The sequence below is a fragment of the Pteropus alecto genome, unplaced genomic scaffold (assembly GCF_000325575.1).
Source record: "Pteropus alecto unplaced genomic scaffold, ASM32557v1 scaffold81, whole genome shotgun sequence".
Taxonomy (NCBI): Eukaryota; Metazoa; Chordata; class Mammalia; order Chiroptera; family Pteropodidae; genus Pteropus; species Pteropus alecto.
Window position 1 is genome coordinate 3,092,257 of NW_006433378.1, and position 11,626 is coordinate 3,103,882.

General features: G+C 38.3%; 1 protein-coding gene across 7 annotated transcripts in view; it reads left to right on the forward strand.

Annotated features, from left to right (window-relative positions):
* The first annotated feature begins 3,465 nt into the window (after positions 1–3,465).
* The window catches only part of SPTSSB (serine palmitoyltransferase small subunit B), a 27,001-nt gene continuing 18,840 nt past the window's right edge, over positions 3,466–11,626 (forward strand). For 4 of the 7 annotated variants that reach the window (XM_015586489.2, XM_025044261.1, XM_025044258.1 and 1 more), the window contains exon 1: positions 3,570–4,255. The gene's annotated coding sequence lies outside the window, so the exon portion shown is untranslated. Of the gene's footprint in view, positions 3,549–3,569; positions 4,256–11,626 lie in introns of those variants that run through there. The other 3 variants (XM_025044257.1, XM_015586494.2, XM_015586493.2) reach the window with 3 other exon arrangements.

The window sequence follows — 11,626 nt, forward strand, 5'->3', positions numbered from 1 at the left end:
AGAGTGGAGAGATAGGAAGGAAGGGAAGGATGCATCAAGGAAGGAGGAAGGAGAGACTAATCACATTCCTGAAAGACTAGTTTAAAACTATATATGTTATAAAAATAAAACATTTTAAAAAGTAAAATAGATGTATTAAGCATTTTGTAAGGGCCAGATACTGAGCTAACTGCGGTGAAAAATTATATAAATAGAGCCATTTTCAAATGAAGTTGGAGCCACCATCCCAAAGGAATTGCCTTGCATATCTTACTCCTTAAACATTTGGAATGTTCGAACTGGGTAAAATAACCTTTGAACTGAGCCAAACCAACACTATGTTACAAACAACTGTTTGTAGAGCTAACAGGAAAGCAGACATCCTGACTACATACAGGACTGAAAATTAAAGACAGTCTTTAGAATCAGTAAACAGTCATGTAGAGCTAAAGAACAATTTAGCTTATTAGCACCAATAGAAATTCCTTCTTTCTATTCATGAAATTATTTCCCTTCCCTTCTCATAAAACCCCCTTGCCTTCACCCTAAAATCAGAACATTTTGGGGTTTTTGCCTGAATCAGTGCTTTCTTTGGATCTCAAATAAATACTTAATTTCCTCTCACTTTGACTTTTTATTTTAAAGTCAACACTACTTTACATGCATTAAAATCTCATTGAACTCTCAAAACAAAAGTAGTGAACACTTATGGGATAGTTACTCAGTGTCAGGCATTCTTCTACATGCTTTTTGTATATTAACTCAAATAATTCAATGTTTATTATCTTTTATGGCAAATGAGAAAATTGAAACTTTAGAGAGGTTTAAGTAAGCTATCCTCATTTGCAACTTAAATTCACAAGTTAAGTGGTCAAATTGAGATTTAAATATGGAAGTATGGATCCAACATCCATTCTCTTAAGCAGAATAACACAACCACCTTCTTTGAGATATATATGTGAGAAGTCATGGAAAATTTGTTTTAAAGTGAGTCAACAGTGTATTGGGTAAAAGACTGGTTTTGATGTCCAACTCTTAAAGCTGTTTCACCTTAGAAAGAGTTATATCCTCTCTGATTTTTGGTTTGCTGTCTATAAAAATGAAATAAAAGATACTGCCTTAGAAAAAGGTCCTACTCATGGCGAGAAAAAGAGATGACTTATGGAAACCTTGGCGGTAGTAGTTCAATAAATGATAGTCATTATCATCATTATTTCTATCATTATTATTCTTTTAAAGTTTGGCAGAGTTCAAAGACCCAAGCCATACAACTTTCCTGATTTGTTTGCTTTGTTTTCAACCTGACAGTTCTAATTAATGAAGAAAATAAAATTCTACATTGATAGAGGGAAAGTAAAACAAAAGAATCGATAGTAATGGAGGAAATCAGGTGCATCTTTATAACAATATAACTGGGAGGGGAAAATATTTCCATTTTACAGAAAAACAGAATTACCCCCGTATTCTGAGAAAAAAAGGTAAATGTAAGATTATTAATGAGCTTTCTCTTTACTAGCCAAAAGGAAATTGGTTCCTTTAATTGATTAACGTATTTCAGTAATTTATCCAAGTACCTGATTTAACCATGATATGGTTCTAGACTAGTTAGCTGGTTTGGCCAAAGGTACATAGGTAGTTGGTGACGCAGTGAAGACTAGCATATGTAATTTCATTAACATATGACAATCTCTTCAAATACCTTTCAAATTCTATTGAATAGTATAAAGAAATTAAATAATATTTTATGTCAGTATAAAAGTAAAGAGTTAAATTTTTCCTTTGTGCTTCTCTTTAATATAGATTTAAAGCATTTTAAAATTTCCGATTGTATATCAATCAGAGGGAATTTTTGTTGTTAATTTTATCCTTCCTGTATTTTGATGGATTATGTAATCTTTATGATTTCTGCCTTTTAAAATGTGTTGATCCTTATTTGGTGATCTAGTTAAGTTTTGAGAATGTTCTATGTTTGCATAGGAAAAAGCATCTATTCTCCATTTGGGGGTACGAAGATATACATAAAGGTGTATTTGTGTTTGGTTATATTACATATGTGTCATTTAAGATTGTTTTTAATGATCAGGATGCTTCTGCTAGCTGTACTACTTTCTCCCATCCTCCAGTTGGAGTAACTGCAAGGTCTCATACCTATGTCACAAACCTTTGGCAGAAAGTGAGACCTGTTTCTATACTTCCAAAAATGTACAATCACATGGGGGTAGGGGTGGGGGGCAGACGTCACTATCTAGTGAGAAAACTAGATAATGAGTAATGAGACCTACAAACTAGTATATATTGTCCGTAACACGAAATGGGCTTGGCAAATGTAGACAAGTCACTCTCCAGATGAGGAAAGGAGTTTTCCAGTTCCTCATCTCTCCCAAAGGAGGAAGTCATACTTTTTCTGCCAACATTATCAGGCTTGTCAGGAGAAGCCAGGAGATAAGGAATGTGAACAATATAAAGCAATAAAGAAATTTTAAAAATACTAAGTGTTTGCTAATACTTAGATAAAGGTGAAGGAAAAGATAACAATGTAAAACTGCCAACACAGGCCTCAGTTGCTATTGGTTCCCTTCGACCACCTTCAGCTTCCTTTGGGGACAGCTTCTCTCCTGCATGGAGAAACCTTAGCCTAACAACATGAGTCCTTCTCTATGCAGCATCAGCAGCTTGGAACCTGCCTGAAGCATGTTGTGAAAACGAGCAGAAACCTGCCGGCAACTAAAATTCGTGCTTCAGCCGAGTCAGCCCTGGCTGAGCATGTGCAGTGCCTCCTCAGGCAGTGAGGGCTGACTGTCGGGATGTCGCCTAAATACTCGTTAATCAAAAGAGGTTTTCGCTGGCGGACACCTCTGGTCTTGGACCTAAGGAGTCTCGGTTACGGAGATATACAGGGTTGAGAGCCTCAGGGGCCTCTGTGACCTCAGCAAGCAGCCTCCGTGTTAAATCTAAGCACTCTTCCCTCCGTAGAGAAGGGATCAGTGGTATTCTGGATGCATGTTTCCAGGATAGATGGTCTTCGAGGTCCCAAACCTCCTCGGAAAGATAATTGAGCACAAGCACTGGGCACGCCCGCCCCGGGGCCGCGGGAACCCGCACCACGCGTGTCTGCATCACCGAGTCACCTCTTTCCCCAATTTACCTTCCTGCTGCAGTCCGGGCCCAAATTAATTCTCTTCACTTGTGAGTGAGCACCCACAAGTTCTCGGGGCACGATCCTTCTATCTGTCTCCCCAGGGGAGTCCAGCTTTTTAACTATTAACCTCCCAGCCACGGGGCGGAGGGAAGGTGGCAGGATGGAGGGCGTGGGGAGGGGAGAGATGTTTTGCACATTCAACGGTACAAAAAATTAGCAGCCAGTGCTAAATAGGTTTGCTTCCTTTCGTCTTTAACAAACAAATGCAGTCAGATACCTGCTCGGACGACTGCTGCCCTGGCCGGGAGCCCTGGGCTCACTTCGCAGCCTGGGGCTGAGTTTCACACCGCAGTCTGCTCAGCGTCCGCCGGGCTTCACCGGGTTGCCGAAGTCTGCGGATGGATGGATTCTGAGCACCGGCTCTCCCTGGGTGGGTTAATGTTGGCTTCGGCTAAAGCCCCAAAGCTTCCACCTGCACCTCCTGTTTATCTGCTCCCCTCCACCCCTAGCAAAGGACGTGCCCCTTTGGTAATGTCGGGGCTCCCAGCCCGAGGGTGGGGGAGGGGGCCTCCCTATCCCCTCCTCCCCATTCCCGCCGCGGCTTGGGGTTTTACTGCAGCAGCCGGAGGTGACAGCGACGCCTTAGTCTCCTCGGTTGTTCTCAGAGCCCTGGCTTCCCCAGCATCCGGAAAGTGCCCCCTCCTGAGAGGCTGATCCCAGGAGAAGTGCTAACGAGCCTCACAAAACCAAATTTAAAAATGTAAAAGTCGTTGGGCTGCATTCTTCCGAGGACGAGCCTGATCTGCCAGGACCGAGAGTGGCATCCTGTGGGAAGTTGGGACTGTAGAGCAAAGGGGGAAGGGAGTGGTGCAGCCGTCATTCTCTTCTGGAAGGAGTCACTGGGAGCAGTGCAGTTGGACACAAGTTTGTGTGGGAATGTTTTCCTTTTGTTGATAATTAATCGCTAGAATCAGTCTGGCATAATTGGAGTTTTAGTAATAGTGCAGACGGCGGAGCCAAACACCCAACTCTGGGAAGCTCTGAGGCGCCCGGCGCAGTGGGAAGCTCGCAGCATCTGGAGAGGGGCCAAAGCACCGGTGCTCACCTAAGCCTCAGGGAGATAGACCCAACCAGGAGGTAAGCATCTTCCAAAATATCAGTTTGAAATGTAAAGTGGCTTTATTTAGTAGGATAGAATTTCTGTCTTTATCGGGGGAAAATAATACCAAGCTTTAATGTCATTTATCAGTTTATTACTTAGAGCATTAAAATTTTAAGAATTGAATGGGTTTTTCCATTTGCCTTTAACTATGTTAGAAACTAAGATCTTTCACTCAACAGAAAGCAAACTTTATTATTGAAACTTTCCAAGCCAAAAGAAGAGAAAATTACTTTGTAAATTATTTTCATTATTTATCTTTATGTAGTTCAGTAAATATCATTACAGGAAATATCATTAGGAAGTGCTTGGTTTCATTCTTAAATATTCATCTTCATCTAATTTCATGCTTTTATACAATATTTTTTGCCCATAAGCTACTTCAGGCAAGAATACACACAAGTCAACCACCCAAAAAGTGATGAATTTCCAAGGAATACATTTTAATATTTTCTCATGATTATTAAGCAGGATGGATTTTCTCAAAAATGCTTAAGTGGTCATTTATAGGTAACCAGATTTCTAAACTCAAGAAGAAAAGTATAGTTAATTTTGCTATGGGCAGTGTGGGGGAATGAGAAGAGTAGGGCTTTGAACATGAGCAGAGATTCTAGGTCTGTTTCAACTAAAGTGACATTCAACTGGTTGGCAATGAACATATGAGCTCAGCCCAAGATCAAATAAAGAATTTGCGGAATCGTTAAATGTAAATCTTTGCCCTAAACTACAAATGAATGCATCAGGGAAGTTGGGAAAGTTGTTTTTCAAAAGACTGTGTCATAGTAGTTCTTTTGAATTAAAAAAAAAAAAAAATTAAGAAATACATGGTCATTTTTGCTTTTGGGATTAATGCATAAAGTTAATGAGGTTTTAATAACTTGATTTTCACATCTGAATTATTCCTATGCTTTTAAAAATAGGCATTATTTTGAATACCATTGCAATAGTTACGATGGCTTTGTACATAGATTACTAGAGCAACGACAAACTCATGAAATGCACTGTCGCCCTCATTATTCAAATATTTCCATATGACTTTAATAATAATAAATGGTTTGTTGAACCAAATGCATAGGCGTTCTAGAATTTGACTGGATATGAAGTTGAAAGTCAACCAGCCCTCAACTTCAATTAGTTTTCTTAACCCACTGTTTATAAATTTGCAAATACTTTTGTAAAAACTGTCCTTCCTAATTCTATGTCAGCATAAACTATTTTACCACCAAGTATACAAGATGCAAAACCTTAATCAAAAATTATCCAAATAGGCTTCAACTTCCAGAATGATATGAGGAGCTCTGTGAACCTACTCTTTAACAATATAACAATAAGTGATAAAAATTATAGATAAACAACTATTTAATCTCTAGAAATTGTTCTGAGAAAAAACAGATGAAGAAAAATTTATTCAAGACAACCTACTAAATTTTAGTAAGAACAACAGGAGTTTGTGGCATTTGAGCCACAATCCATTTCTCTGCCCTCCTCCAGACAGGTATTATGGTACTCCACTCTGGGTAGGTATAGCTGAGAATACAGGGCTCCCTCTCAACCTCAAACCCAGTCTAAGGCTATGGTATAATTCTGGGAAAAGCAACCGGCATCTCATCCACCCCAGAATTGTGTTGCCGAAGCTCTAATCTAGATAAGAGCAGGTGAGAAGTCTGAGGTTCTCTTCCTCCAATCATCCCCCATTCTTAGGGCAAAAGAAGAAAAACTCAACAACTAAAAGACAAATAACTCATTTAGTATATATGCTGCTGAAGCAAACATGACAAATAACCCATTTAAAAATGGGCAAGGAATTTTAGACATTCCTTTAGAAATAGAATTTCTCCAAAGAAGATACACAGATGTCCAATCAACACATGAAAATGTGCTTACTACCATTAGTTTTTAGAGAAATGAAGATCAAAACCAAAAGATACCACTTCACATCAACCAAATGGCTATAATCAAAAAACATATGGTAACAACTGTTGGAAAGGGGGTAGAAAAATTGGAACCATCATATATGGTTGGTGAGAATGTAAAATGTTGAGTTGCTGTGGAAAATAATTTGGTAGTTCCTCAAAAAGAATCACCATATAACTCAGCCATTTCACTCCTAGGTATATATCGAAGAGAATTGAAAACCTATGCCCATGTAAGAACTTGTACATGAATGTTCACAGCAGCCTTACTCACAATAGCCAAAAAGTGAAAACAATCCACGTGTCCATTGACTGATGAATGAATAGATAAAGTGTGATATGGAATGGAATAATGGAATATTATTCAGCCGTAAAAAGGAATGAAGTACTGATACATGCTACGACATGCATGAACATTGAAAAGATTACGTTAAATGAAAGAATGCCATGTGTTGCATGATTTCATTTATATAACATATGCACAATAGGCATACCTACAGAGACAGAAGGTAGATTCATTATTGCATATGGCTGGAATGGGAGGCGGAGGTAGGGAAGAAGGAGTAGTGACTGCTAAAGCGTGCAAGGTGTCTTTTGGGATGATAAAAATGGCCTAAAACTGACTGGTGATGATTACATGACTGTGAGTATACAGAAAACCATTGAATTGTGTATTTTAAATGGGTGAATTATATGGTGTATGAGTTTTATCTCAATAAAGCTGTTTTTTATAAATTATTCACGGTATTAACAACAACAACAAAAGATGGGTTTAGAACTTGGAGTTCATGAATCTCCATGTACCACTAGACCAATAGTTTACATGAGGCTTTTTCCCAAGAGTCACGCTGAAATATATGAAATAATTAAGAGCAGCACAGGTGTTACCGAGCTATGTGATTTGCATATGTTTACATACCTGCCCAAGCTTTCCTCTGTTTAGAAATAAATCAAATGTCATTATGCTTGCGACGCCCTATCTTTTGGGGCTCGCCCATTCATTATATTAATCCAAGCCCAGAAAGGTCAGTTGTTCCTCCAGCTTCTAGATAAGTCTAGTCCTTTCTCAGTTCTTCAGGCCACTTGTTGAGAGAGGCCACATTGGATGAGAGAGGGAGGTTACCTGACATTCAGATCAGCCTGATTTCACTTACGCTAGATTGGCCTCAGAAAGAGGAGTCTTGGTGGAAAGGAAAAGTTGGAGCAGCCACTAAGGTTCTCAGAGCACACTGACATGTCATTGCTGGGAAGTGTCTTCTGTGCTTATAACAATCTCAAGTACAAGATAAGCTCTCAAATAATTAATATACTCCTCTATTCATCTTTTATGTGTTGAGTTCTTAGAAACTGCCTGATCCTGTACTAAGAACTGTGGAATTAGATGACAATGCTTTGTCCAGAAATGGGAATATAAAATTAGTGACTCTCTGAGTTTCGTGGGGGTAGTAAGCACCACCTAAACTTGTTGCCAAGAACAGTTACAAGTACACTGAGCCGAACCATACCCTTAGCTTTAGGGATTCAAGTAAATCTACCCACGTCAGGAAACCTCCAGATTTTCCATTTCCACCAGCACAGGCTTATCTTTCCATATAAATGTTTAGAAGACCTTATCATGCTGATGAAAATAGGTTCTGTGTGGTTTTTGACCATCGATTCCTTGGTAGAGATTCTATGGCTCGTATTTTGTTCAATTAGAGGATTTCCACAAATAATTTTACTTTATAGACAACCAGTTGTCTATAAAATAAATACATGTAGGAAAAACTTGATCATAGTTGTTATTTATTAATATTGCTTCAATTGGGATTAGTAATTCATTTATTCAACAGATATTTATTGTGCATCTACCCTGTCCAGGACAATTCTAGGCCCTGGATGAATAAAAGCAAAACATGTAAAAATTCTCACCCTTGAAGGAGCTTAAGTTTTAGAGGGATGTCAGACATTAAAAATAAATTAATAATAATAATAATAAAGTGAATTATATAGCATATGAGAAGGAGCTAGGCTCTGGAAAAACGTCAGGCCAGGAAGGGACTGAGGTACAATTTCAAACTGTGGCATCAGGTCAGTAAGTAAAATTATGTAATTAGATAATGTAAAATCATGTACAAACCTGGCTACTGTGACTCTGGGAAGGGCCATAAAGACTACCAGCTCCAAGTTAACTTCTCCCCTTAGGAGATCTGGTTTCCACGTCCCGTCAGCATTATTCTGCTACCTTGAATTTTTCACTGTATCACTAAGGAAAATATTACATTAACCCCAGCACATTCTAAGAAGCCACAAGGAAGACATAATCGCATACTTGTTCTACAGCTGAGAACTACAACCTAAATAAAACACCGCCTTATAATAACAAAGATTCTTACTGAGGGAAATTATTAGCCTGGACTTTCAGTTTTTTGTTGGCCTCTCTCTCTCTTTGCCCTGGATTTTTATAGGCGGCCAGAGGATTGGGTGGTAAATAATTAAGAACCACTTTCTCAAGTGGGGAAGAAGTTGAGGGGAAGAAAAATTTCTAAGCCATCCTGGAAAGGTGAAGGAAGAGCAAATATTTCATAAGCACAGAGCAGAGCATGGAATCCACAGATAACTGAAAAAAAAAGAGGGGAAAAAGTCACGGGAGTCTCCACTTTACCAGACTGCCCCAGAATCTCTACTTGGAGCACACACCTGTTTTAACAGGACACATTGTTCTAATAAAATGTAATGGGTGTGGCAGCTTTCCTAGAATAGCCCTTTTTAGAAAATGGCTCCAAAAGGAACAGGGACTGATTTTTCAAGTCAAAAGGAAACGTTTATTTCAAGCTTACAGGAGAAGCATTTAAGAATGTTCAGTCAAGTTAGAAATAAGTTAAAAGGCTCCTCGTTGTAATGGAGTTATTATGGAGCATTAGAACTTTTATTTTTTTGACAGATTTTAATTGAGCAGCCATGATGTGCCAGGCACCAGGGGAAAACACAAAAGAGGAACTTGCTTCAAAGACCTTTCTTTCTAGAGGTGACATTTTGTAGCCTTTTGCTACAAAACAGTTGAAGCACACAGTGATGAGGACAAGAACTCTTTGACCTGTCTGTCCTGACACCCGCTTCCAGACAGAATTAGAGCCTCCTTCTATGCCCCAGCATAGCCTAAGCTTCCCTGACATCCATAAGTGATAAGTTAGTGATAAGTCACAGCACTTATCAGGCTGTGTGGGGATGCTTGCATAACTGTCCCTCCTCTTCTAGAAAGCAACCTGTGGACAGTCACCATGTAATTCTTATTCATAGTTCATATTCCTAGTATATACTTGTTGGCTATTTGATTGGATGAACGGGTGGACGATTCGCAGGGTTATAAGAACTCTGCATAGAGAGACAGTCTGGCAGAGTGATTAAGAGTGTGTGCTCTACATTAGCTGTGAGATTGTGAGTCAGTTTTAAAATTTCTCAATGTCTCAGTTTCCTCATTTGTAAAACAGGTATAGAAATAGTGCCTTCATTATAATGTTGTTAAGTGAACAGCTTAAGGTAATACTCATAAAGTGAATAACAAAGTTTTGGGAGCTGCTCAATAAATGTGTGCTGTTATTTTCAATATAGAATGGTAGTTGCCTGGGTGACAACTTGCTACTTTAATATAGCATACCTGCCCCTTCAGCTGTATTATAAAATCGAAGAATGTCAATTAGGAATTTCAAGCTAAAGTTATCAGTTTGAGTTCAAGATCTCTGAAGAGATTAAAAAGAGAATTTGGGAATGAATATAAGTAGACTACTGCACAAGAAAATTTTAAAAATTAGAAAAAGAAAGATAGAATTTTGATGATAACATGTCCAAAACAGATTTTCTGGAACAATATTATACCTCTACAACTCTCGCTCACATCCCTCCAACAGATAGCCAAAGTACCAGTTCATCTCTGTTCTGGAATATACTTGTTGTGTCTCATAGAATGTCATGCCCAATAAGCATCAAATAAATGTTCACCAAGGCAGAAGAAGAAAAGTGGAAAAAAAAAGTCTTTGAAGTAGAGTCTTATTTAAACCTAAGATTGTTATATTATCTCTGTTTCTTTTGAAAATCTAATAGTCCTCTTTTTGTGTAAGAGCTTCAGACAGAATTAACATTCTCCTTCTTAATATGCAGTTATCTATTATCTTCTAAATGAGAAGCAATGCCAACCTGTCACCAACCTATGGAAACCCAGTAACTTTAATGCTTACCTCTACTTCTATCAGAGAAAATTCACCTGGCCTCTTCCCCAACCATGGGGGAAATCTTATGTTTTTTATCTTCTCCTAAGAAGAGTAAACTGCTTTTCCTTTATTAATTCATCTGCTAAAAGGTAATCTTTAAGTAAAATTAGCTTATTGTCACTTTATTAATAGAAAAAATTAGACGTAGAAAGAATGTGTAACGGATTCTAATACTTCAGTTGCCAATTCTTTTTATTCCTTGATGCTGCATTTACTTTATCTACTCCACAGGGATAGCTTGGTCCTTACATTTTTAATAGGACATTTCATTGTCTAAAACTTTAAACAAAGAAAAAATCAATCAAGTTGGCCTGGTTCTGGTTTTGATGGGCAGGAAAATCAGGTTATAATATAGGACAGAAAAATTGTTCGACAGGTTTCCTCCATTTAGGATGCAAACACAAAACAGCTAACATGGTACTCCCATGGGCTTCGGGGTGAATTCTTCTCCCAAACCAATAGGAGTCACCATTTTACCCTCTTACATCATATGTCTCTGAAGGATTTGTCACCTGAAAGGAATTGCTTAGAAGGAGAGGAAATAAAATGCATGTAATGAGGAATAAAGAAATAAAATGGAGTCATTAGAATCAAGCTCCCAAATTGTTAAAATCAAGTCAGCTGAGGCTTGAAAAATAATTCTATTCTTGCTTTAACTAGCCTGGGAACCTAAACCTTTAAACCTTCCAGTTGTACCTAGAGATATGCATGTATAATTCCTATAAGATTACCCTCTAATTGACTCTGAAGGACTTAGGAAAAAAAATGTTTACTTGACCAGATCACCTGGCCCCTGTCTGGACCACCTGACCTCTGGCTGATGACTGTTCTGGACCAATCTGAAGGCCAAAAATGCAGGAATGATTATTCTCAAGGGTGTTACTTTTACAATAAGAATTCTTAACTTTTCAGAACACTTCTAGGTTTTGCCTAGCTACGTTTCTAGTTTACAAACTCTAAGACACTTAAATAAATCTTTATCATTTGTTTCTAGCCAAAGCCTCCTGATTCATTTATGCCTGGCCAACATCAGAAAATAAGAGGAAAAAAAAAAATAAATTGTGATAAAAGCAACCCTCCGAAGATGTTGTCCAGTATCTGCTAGAACAGTTTCCCTAATGGAATTCTCACTACTCAACCAGTCAGCCTCTTCCCTTTAGTTACCTCTTATTGTTTAAAGCTTTTTCTC